We start from the raw sequence: 10,853 nt of genomic DNA, 5'->3' as shown, positions 1-10,853 counted from the left end.
TTCAGTATAGTTTGGAGCCTTAGGCGTTTAAGGCCCTACCTTACGGGGTCTACCTTCAAGGTCCAAACAGATCATAAGCCCCTGAAGTGGTTTATGCAGATGAAGGGTGAAAACCCGAAACTGCTCAGGTGGTTCATTAGCCTGCAAGGGCTGGACTTCACCATAGAGCATAGACCAGGGAAGAGTCACAATAATGCAGATGGCCTTTCCAGAAGGTATGTGGACAGTCTGGATGAGGGTGTCTATCTCGTGGGAGATTAGGCACCCTAACCTCAGTCTGGGGGGGTGGCGACTGTGATGCTGGAAATGCATTGGAGGGACAGGACCTCCCTGTCATTGTCCTGTAGTCCTTTTTCATTTGTGTTCTTTATTGTTTTCTGCCCATGGGACAACTGGCAGTGCAGCTCTTCCTGTTTTCGGTTTGGTATACAGACCCATGGGATACCCTTATGGCACCCATGGGTGGGGGTGCAACCCTGTGCCCTTAGTGTATGTTGTTTGGCACCTGTGTGTGGCCCACAGAGCAGGGTATGGGCTGGTGGCAGCTCCATGCTGAATTTGACAGGTGCTCTGAGTATCCTCCATTTTGGGGATACCCAGGCCTGCCATTGGAATGAGTTGATTCCTGATAGGAAACAAGATGGTCCCTGTGGCCTCTTGCTTTCTATTGCCTGTTACCTTGTTTTCCCAAAGTCCTGGGAAGCTCTGACTCTGTCCCTTCCCCCTGACTGGCTGTTTGGTGGAAGTTCCATATATGGTTTTGTTGTGAAGCCAATGCCAGACTGGCTGGAGCCTTCCCAATGAATGTATGTTGTGGGTACACCCTGTGGGTGGGACCTGGGTGAATGGAGTCTGTGACCAATATGCACATCTTGTTGTGGATGTCTGGTTTCTGGTATGAGAGACAAAGACTGAGTCAGCCCTGCACAAAACTGGCATGAATGCAGTGTGTAGTGTTGAATGGCTGGGTACTTGTCCCAATCCACATTCCTTGTTGTGAGTGTCTGAGAGGGAGGAGTATGGCCTGAATGCACTGTATGCCTGATTGGCTGACTGACTGCATGAATGCCCTTCTGTATGATTGGCTCCTGGATGTGCCCAGCAGTGTGGATGAGAGACAGAATAGTATATCTGGGGACCTTTCACCACTGGAAATTGTTCAGAAGCTGAGTTGAGACTTGAAGAGTAACTGGAACTGCTTATCCTCGACGCCCAACTGGAAGAAGAACTGCTGCTGCATTTGCTTCGACCCGATCCAAAAGCTGTCGAGTTCGTCGAGGACTGATCCGAGAGAGGACCTGGTTAGGCACCCTCTTCCCATGCTCCGAGGGACCATCGAGCACCGCCAACCTTCCCCGAAGCTCCCTGGAAGTCAGACCCTTGAAAGGCTGCTGACGGAGACGGGGACTCCGAGGAGAGCGAAGTGAAGCACCCGGACATCGAAGCTGTCGAAGTCCATTGTCGTCGACCAGGGTTTGGAGTATCGCTGTAACCGCTGGAGGCCTGTCGAAGCCGCTTTGCCCAGAAGAGGGGACCACTTGATGCGTGCCACCAATGACCGGAGCCGCCCGCTCCTGTGCCTAAGACTGTTGAATCGAAGGACTCCCTTATCCGCACCGACGACCGCTTTATACTGCCGGAGAAAGTCGAGGACGCCGACGCGCAAGGAGAATCCGCCGGTGGGTTTCCCGCCACCCAAAGACCAGAAAGACTTCGACGACTCAACGCCCTTGTCGGGCCACAGTTCTTCAGAAATTCTTTGCGGTCCTGAACTATCAATCGCCGAGTTGCCCTACACACCTCATCCTCGCAGGACGTCGCCAACGAGCACCGCCTGGATCGACGCAGTGGTCTCGGCATCCTCGAACTTTTCATCGATGCCGTCGATGCCAAGTTCACCTTCTTCGACGCCTCTCGACGATCTGTGGCTCCTGCATTAAAGGGAGTCACTCAAGAAGGATCCATCGACACCTCTTTGAAAAACTCTGCTCCACCAGGTACATTGGGGGGGGGTAGAAACATTATAGAAGGAAATAAGACTTATAGAACAATATATGGACTGGGCTTGTGTTATATCTTTATTTTACAGGTTGCCCAGGTGGGGGGATCTCCACACAGAACTGTGTTTAACGGTTTAACGGTAGAGGCCAGTATTCTGCCAATTGTTCTAACCAACTGCTTTCCTCCTATGTCTATTGTTGGTTGCCTTTATTAAGGGATCTGTGTGAAATTTGACTAGAGTATAGTTGATGCACTTTAATGAGATCTGACAATAATTGTGGTACCACATTAGAACTGTATATATTTACCATTGTTGATTTTCTGAGCACAAAGTGAATTATTGTGATAGTGTACATAACCTTGAATATTAATTATATAAATACTGTGTTTTAACTAATACAGTGTGTGGACATTCCTTTGTGGGGGCTTGGGGACTACACTGTACTTAAGAACCAGCCTGCATCACCTCCTGAGAAGCTAGGCCTTGATTGCTCGACCAGCGCTACCCTATAGCGAATCTGCAAACCAGATCGAAGAATCAGACACTAGTCTGATGGCACCCTTTCTCTCTAGGTCTATTATCTCTTTGTCTAACAACGTTTTTTCTTCCTTGCTGAACCTTATAGATCTCAGGTACTCTACTTGTACTGGTTCTTGACAGAATTCTAGTTGGAAACCCTGTAACGCTTGTTCGAACTCATACATCTCCTGATAACTTTGGCCACTTTTCTAAGAATAGGGCAGTCCTCCATCTATCACTGGAGTCCCTGTATCTGCTGGTTGAATTAGTACTTCTGTGATCAGTCTCACATGTGTTTGACTGCTGGCCTCTGTTACTGCCTCTCCAGCCTCTGTCTCTACTCCTTCCTGTCGACTGAAAGAAGGGGTTGGGTTTCCAGTCATTCCTGCTATCATAGTTGGACCTGTATGAGGAATAGCGACTGGCCGAGCGTCCCCTTTCTCTGCCAGCCCATTCAAAAACCTTCTGTCCAAAGACTCTTTTTAACGATGCATGTGCTTTGTCTATAGCGGCATAATTATCTGCGAACTTCACAATCTACTTAATGAAGGCATCACCAAGGAGTTTAGCTTTTTTCTGATAGACGTTGATTCTGCTGTGGCCAGTTCGCTCATTTTGTGGTCTATTTTGACTAGGATAGACCTTCGTCTTTCTGTTGTCAGGGCATTGTTAGCATTGCCGAGTAGGCATATTGCCCTATGTGCCATCAAGCTAGGATCTCTGATTCCACTTTCTGTTCTGGCTGTTTTGCCTCTTCTGCCATCTGCCAGATTTTTGTTAGATGGCCTAGGGCATCAAGGAGTTTGTTCTGGCATGATCACCAGGATCTATCTATGCCCTTCTTGATGTCCCTGCCATCCCGTCCCATGAAGGCCAACATATTTTCATCGATTTATGGCATTTCCGCCATACATTCCGTCACTTGGGGCGTGGGGCATACCGCCCAAAGCTTGCTCCTGGCCTCTTTTGACAGAGGATTTTGAATCCTCCTCTTTATGTGATTGGCAATCTTGGCGAGGGGCTCCCATTCCGCCGACCTGCAATGGATGAGAGTCCGGGCGAATACCTTTGCCATCTCTTCCTCCTCCCTTTGCCTTTTCCTGGCAGCTTTAAGCTTATTAGGAGGGCTTAGGGATGATACACAGCGCTCCTCAGAGCTTTCTTTAGACATCACGTCCCACTCTTCCTCATCCAAGTCTTCCGAGTTGGACTCCTCATCTGTATATCCCTTACCTCTCCTCACCCAAGACCTCACTCTTTTCTCCCCACTTCTCTTTCTGTGTGGTGTGCCCGGGGGTGGGGCGGGGTGGTTTGGCTGCTGCAGGCCTTTCGGCTTTATTTCTTCCACCTTGCCCCTCCTGATGTCTCTCTGGGGCTTCTCCTCTCAGGGCCCCCATCCTTTGGGAGAAAGTGATTAGGTCCTCCACCAAGCTCCTTCCCTGGGACAATGCCCCAATCTTGTGCCCAGTACTCTTTTTACTGTGTGCCCCTTGTTGGACACTGTCCACTTTCTGCTACTATGGGGCTCCTCATATTCTTTGCTGGAGCTGTGCATTGTTAACACTGGTGGGTCTCTACGTGGTTCTTGGGCCTGTTCCAGTCCAAATGCATCTTATGTGGGTCTGAGTTGGCTTAGCCTGTTGCAGTTTGACTTGGGTCCGTGCCCATCTGTAGTGCTTTGCACTTTCCAATAGCTGCTGCCTTCCCTGTCTATACTGCAGGTGATTGTGTTCCCCAACACAATTTGTGTCAGTAATATTGCACCACCAGGTGCTGCAGTGCCGTCTCAAAGTGCTTCTGTCAATTCAGCTAACTCTCCGTATTTTGTTATCTCGCATGTGCCCTGTGTAATCTGTATAATCTTTTCAATTTCGAGCGCTCGGTTCTTTACGCTCGATTGTTTCTAGGAGGATGGGCTCAACGGAAATGACACAGATCGGCACTGGATGATTACCGTCGCGTCTGTGTTTCCGTGAGAGCATCCCCTCAAGTGGTGTTCCTTGTGTTGCTGGACCCCTGTAGAGGTCTGTCACGGCCCTTACTTACCAGACACTCGGAAATGTTTCGACTAGATGTAAAATAAAACCCACTATTTGTTCCTGTGCGCGCTTAATAAACATTCTATTAAATATGTACACTCATACCCATATTAATACAAAGTATTAATAAAATGTACTTAACTGCTGCCCGAGCAGCAAAGAAACAGGAAGGACAAGAGAAAGGAGAGGACGACATTGGAGTAGCAGTGAGAGGACTGGTAAAGGATGTCACAAGTTCCAAGTTATCATATCAAAAATTGAAAGTCGTTTTTATTTTGTCCATTTTTTTATATATAGTGTAATGGTTATAATGCTGCTCGAGTTTAAAGTAAAGAAAGAAAGCATAATCCAAGTCTCCGGTCTTGACATAGAATTTGAATCACATGCAGTTGAATCACAATCTGAGTTAAAATCACGAGCAACAATTATACTCCGTGTTGGGGGCCTGCCCTGGACCACCGGGCAGGCCCCATCTGGATGTAGTGATCACCTGACGCAGTCCTGCTGGGCGGCGATCACGCCACAAACAATAGAGTAGGGAGCACCCCACTCGCTCTGGATCACCAGAGGGACCCATGTGGCCAGGAACACCCAGCTCACAGCCGCCCCGGCTCTGGGGGCACCCAGGCCGGGGTGGCATCAGTCAGCCATGATCACATGGCTGGGTACCAGTGAGGGTGGCATTGCCCAGCAGGGGCACCCATTACAACATCCTGGGAGCTACCATGCTCCCAGGAGGGGTGCCATGCAACACTCCTCCTTTTACATAACAACCAAACAAAACCCAAACCCCAACACACCCTACATACTATAACTACTATCACCACTCTACTAGTTTTTACACCCTTTATTAACCTGGTTGAGTGGTTCGACTATTACAAAAAACACCAGTGAGAGCCACTGGCACCACATGACGCATTCTGCATGTGCGGGTGTGCACGACATCACATTGCCCCCCCAACCGGGCCATTTTAAGCAGGTCCGTGTCTGCCGGTTCCGAGTCTTCATGGGGATGTCGGTGATGATGTCCATCTTCCGCCATCTTGGAGTTGCAGGAAACCATCATGTGCCCTCGCCAATGCTCATTTCGGATGAGCACATCAAAGTCACAGCAAAACCGGCAAAGCCACACCTGGGGAGGCCCAGGGGCCACATCGGACAAGTCCATAGTCTGGGGGCGCCTGTGACGGGCTACTGGCACGCTGGCGGCCGGCCCCTTGTTCCGCTTCCTCTCACCCACGGGCAGGTGGCAGAGTCCACAGGGCCGGTTAAGCCGCACCTGGGAGTGGGCCAGGACCCCATCGGCCAGGTCTGTAGGTGGACAAACTTGAGACAGAGCGTTCGTGGTAGCCAGATGATTTCACTGTTCCAGGGCCGACACCACCGCACCCGGGAACGCCAGGGGCCATGCTGGCCCTGTCCATCGATGGGGTAGGCTCACTGCTGCAGGGTGCTGGTGGCAGGATGACTGAAACCCGTTCCTTTCAGTCCCCCATCCACCTCGCGGCCGCTGGCAGGGCGACAATGGTGATTGGGTGTCTGGACCACTTATCCTCTTCCGCTCCCCCAGTCAGGAGTTTCTGTCGCATGGGAAGGCGCACGAGCACTCAAAAGAGCTGCAACCCCCCTTTTCTCCTCTTGGTAATCACCACCACTTGGCTCTGGGGTGGCGACTCGACGTTCAGCCCGCTGGCACTAGCCTGCTCCTGCTTGGTGAGCAAAGGCACAATGTTGCTCCTGCCTGGAGTCTGCAGGCCACACCCTCTTTCAGGGCCGATGACATCTGGAGGCAAGGACCCGGTGGGATGGGGAATGCCGGCCAGCCTCTCCTCTACTGTAACAGGGGGCACTGTGTGCACGGGTACTGCTCTTCAATGCCTCCTTCTCCTTCCTGCTATTGCTGGTAGGTAAACCATTGCACCCACACACACAGCCCCATTGTGCGCCCGTACGCTTCGGTTGGTCTTTTCCCTGTCCATTTTTTTTTCCAACCGCTGCGGGCCCGGATCATTTAGGCCACGCCCACCTCCTTTGTTTGTCACAGGACAGCCACGGGCTGTTTTCTTGCTTTTCCCCAGCGGGCCCGGGTCTTGGTGTGACACGCCCCTTTGTTCATGTCGGGGGGCGCGAACTCCCCTGTTCCAAATCACATTTTTTTTGCGCGGGCCCAGTTGGTGGTGGGCCTGCCTCCCATGGGGGCCACTTCAGGTGTTTGGTGGTCCCCTGCTTGCAGCAGTCCCCATCCCTGCGGTGCCAGCAGATGGCCACGCCTCCAGGCCAGGCGGCAACCACACGGCACGCCTTGCGGGTGGGGAGGGGGCAACTCACCCTTCCTCTGCGGCGGATGCCGCTCCATTTCTTCTTTTTCTCACGGGCCCCGTTGGAGATGGGCCCGCCGCATTCATCCTTCTGCGGCTCACATCGCCACTCTTCCTTCATGCGGCTATAGGGTGAGGGAAGGGCAGCGCCTCCACCTTGCGGCAGAGCTGCAAGCATGTATCCTCTCCTTTGGGGGGAGGGGCCGCAGGTCCACCTTCCCGGGGGCCGCCTCAGCAGTTTGGCAGCCCCAGCACTCCCTCAGCGCTGCGGCCGATGCCGCTCGTTGTTCGGGGCCGCCGTACAGCTGTAAGGCGGCCCCCATTTGCAGCAGACTCGACCGCTCGCTCCTCGGAGTGGGCACACAGTGGGCTACCGGCACCACGGCCACGCCTCCAGGCCAGCGCGGCTCTGGCCCCGCACAGCACAGCTTCCACGCGGGCACCAGACGTCTCGTATCCATTAATATGGGCCCTGGGCCACCCACTGAGCCACCTCCACAGCAGCGGCCAACGCCACCACGCGCACGCGGGCTCCTGCCCTCGTCGCCATTGTTGGGGGCCTGCCCTGGACCACCGGGCAGGCCCCATCTGGATGTAGGGATCACCCGACGCAGTCGTGCTGGGCGGCGATCACACCGCAAACAATAGAGTGGGGAGCACCCCACTCGCTCCAGATCACCAGAGGGACCCACGTGGCCAGGAGCACCCAGCTCACAGCTGCCCGGCTCTGGGGGCACCCAGGCGGGGGTGGCATCAGTCAGCCATGATCACATGGCTGGGTACCAGTGAGGGTGGCGTTGCCCAGCAGGGGCGCCAACCTTGTGGAGGGCCCCATCCCTGGGCCTGCTCCACGCGGTGATGCCCCAGCAGGGGCACCCAAAAGAAACGACACCGGAGTCAGTTTGATCTCGACTGACGAGCCGGAAACGGCCTGTCTCGTTTATTAGGTTGGTCATGTGGCTGCTGCCACGTGACCCATTACAACATCCTGGGAGCTGTTGTGGCTTGTAGAATGTGGAATGCAGTGGGAATAGAACTGGAATGGGGTTAGAATGAAAAGAAAAGAAATGCAGGCAGTTGATATGGATCAATAAAGAAGGATAGATGTGTAAACCGTCTTGTGGTATTATTCAAGGTATGAAAGAGGTACACAACATTTGGCGACGAGGGGAAGTAACCTGCGAAAATTAACTGAAAGGATCAAGGAAGGAACATTGGTGGCCTGGGAAGAAGACAGATGAAACACAGCCTGTGAAGGTGACTGATACAGCAAAAAAAAAAGAGGGATACCAAAGGAACCAACCAAGACAGTAAGAAAAGTATAGCAAGTCTCATATCAAGAGTGGAACAATATATGGTTGAAATGGAACATTGAAAAGCAACAAGTGAATCTTTTGGAAAAGCGGGCAAAGCTGCTGCTGTAGCATAACTGAAGAAAGAAGTTAAGAGTACAAAACTGGAAAACAAAGATATAAATGACCTGAGGAGGAGGTCATGTCCGGAGTGGAGAGGTGACACGAAAAGTGAAAGCTTCTGGACAACTATCGCAAGAAAGAATAGTACATGAACGATGGAGACGCTGCTGAAATAAAGGAAGTAGCAAGTGGCAACTGTGACAAAAGCGGTAAGGTGCGCAAAACATTTTATAATAGTGTTGTGGTAATTATGAGTAAGGATTGACAGTGATGATAAGTGGAAAGGCATTTTTTAAATAGCCTCCTCATACAAAGAATATATATATATTTTTAAACAATGCATGCACACGCGCACTACTTACCAGAGTGCTGAGCCCCGAAATTCTATGAACGACGTTGCGGGAGCGTGTGATGTAGCACACACGAAAGAAAACATTAAAGAAAGGGACCCTCATGCATGTAAAACGTGTGCCCATTTTGGCTTAAGTGAAAGAAATCATTAAAGAAAGGGACCCTTGTGCGTGTAAAACGTGCGGCCATTTTGGCTTAAATGGTAACGTTACATACAATCAATCGTTGCCATAGCAACAATGTGACAGTGAGAAACGAAATATTGAGGTTACGGCTGCGAGTGCTTCCAACATTGAGTGCAAAAGAAATTAGAGCTGGCACATGGGCAAAGCTGGTGAAGGTATAAACAAACAACGTTTAGAGAAGAAATTCAAATAAACAGTCACGCCTGTATGATATGAGTAAATACAAACTTAAGAGGAAAACAACTGCTTTTGAAACAATAAATAACAGCACACAATCAAAAGTGACTTTCAGCATTGCGGCGTAATGTTCTAAATGTGCACATTATACTAATGATGAAAAGTGGCAGTGATTTGACAACTCGACATCTGTATGACTCACGAAACCCATGAAGGACAGAGAAAGTTAATAAACAAAGAAAGACTTCACAGGTTACAACGTTCACAGAATGAAAAGTGCATAAAGAGGAAACGATAAGGGCTTTGCATCAGCCAATGTGACAGCAGTAGAAAGTAGACTGTTTTTTTTTTCTCACCATAGTGCAATGGAAAAGAAATACGTTATGCTGCACTTGCATATGAGCAGTGCCAGAGCTGGTGTGTAGCTAAGAGTGACGCAGAGAGGTTGCTGCACCTGTATTTGCACAACACAGTTTCAGTGCAGAGCAACTGTTAACGGTGTACACACAAAACCACAAAACACCAAGGTGAAGACAAGCTAACAATTCAAAACGTTGTCTGACAATATAAGTGGAAATCTTAATGCAGCTCAAGGCATTCAGGGAATCTCTACATCCATGAATTTAGTGAATTATCTGCACCGTCCAGCTTAATTTGATCTTGAGCCGCATGATAATCAGGGAAGGCGCTGGCAAGAGTGGGTAAATGAATTTGAAGAGCAGTAGGAAATGAGAACCTTCCAAACAAGTTGGACATATTTCTGAATCTAGTAGGACGGGAAATGAAGAATGTCATTAAGGCATTAACGACGATTGAAGAGAGAACATCATATCAAGCCCTTATTGCCGCTATAAGGGAACGTTTAATAGTTCCTCCCAACAGAGACTATGAAAGGTATGCATTTAATCAGTGCATACAAGGACCACAGGAGAAAATGGGCCTCATTACAACCCTGGCGTTGGACCATGGTGCAATTAGCACCATGGTCCATGCCGAATTCCGCCATGGTGGATGACGGATTTACCGCCCCATTCCAAGGTTGGCGGGGCGGTAAATCCCCATTGACCATGGCCCCTTCCCCATTCCATTTTTGGCCCATAGGGCTTAATGGGAATGGGGAAGGCGCTAATTACGGCACCGTAAATTACGGTGCCGTAATTAGCACCAAGGTCCCTTAGCGGGTTGGACTTTAACGCCTGCAAAAAGCAGGCGTTAAAGTGTGACTCGGGCGTTAAGGGTTTAACGGCGCCGCAGCCATTTACGACGCCGTTAACCCCTTAACACCAGGGTTGTAATGAGGCCCAATTGTACAATTTGTGTTGCGGCTACAGGAGAAGGCAATGTATTGTGAGTTTGCAAAATTTGATGAAGAAGCAATTAGGTTGAGAATAATTGAGAGCTGCACACCGGTGGAGTTGCGGAAACATCTCTTAAGAGTGTCTCTCTCATTGAAAGATATTCTGGAACTAGCAAGAATATATGAGAGAATTGAGAAACAAGTGGATAATATGGAAAACAAAAGGGAGCAGGAGACACTAGATGGCATCAGAAGTAATGTACAGAAACAGTTCCAACACTCAAGCATGCTACTCTGTCAAGGCACATGGAATGGTATCGGCAAAAGTAGATTGAGAAGATTGTGTTATAGATGTGGATCTAGATTTTCGCACAAAGGTCGGTGTCCAGCTATTGGTCGAATATGTGTAGCATGTGGTCAGAGATGTCGCTTTCGGGTCATCTGCAAAGAGAGAGCAGCTTTATTGTTAACCTGTGGATCTAATGCCCAATCAATAATGAATGGGAGACAATGCACAGTGGTGAGACATTCTGAGCGAGGGGAGGTAAGC

The sequence above is a fragment of the Ambystoma mexicanum genome, chromosome 1p (genome assembly GCF_040938575.1).
Source record: "Ambystoma mexicanum isolate Mex_15411 chromosome 1p, UKY_AmexF1_1, whole genome shotgun sequence".
NCBI classification, from domain to species: Eukaryota; Metazoa; Chordata; class Amphibia; order Caudata; family Ambystomatidae; genus Ambystoma; species Ambystoma mexicanum.
Note: the sequence above shows the minus strand (reverse complement) of the source record.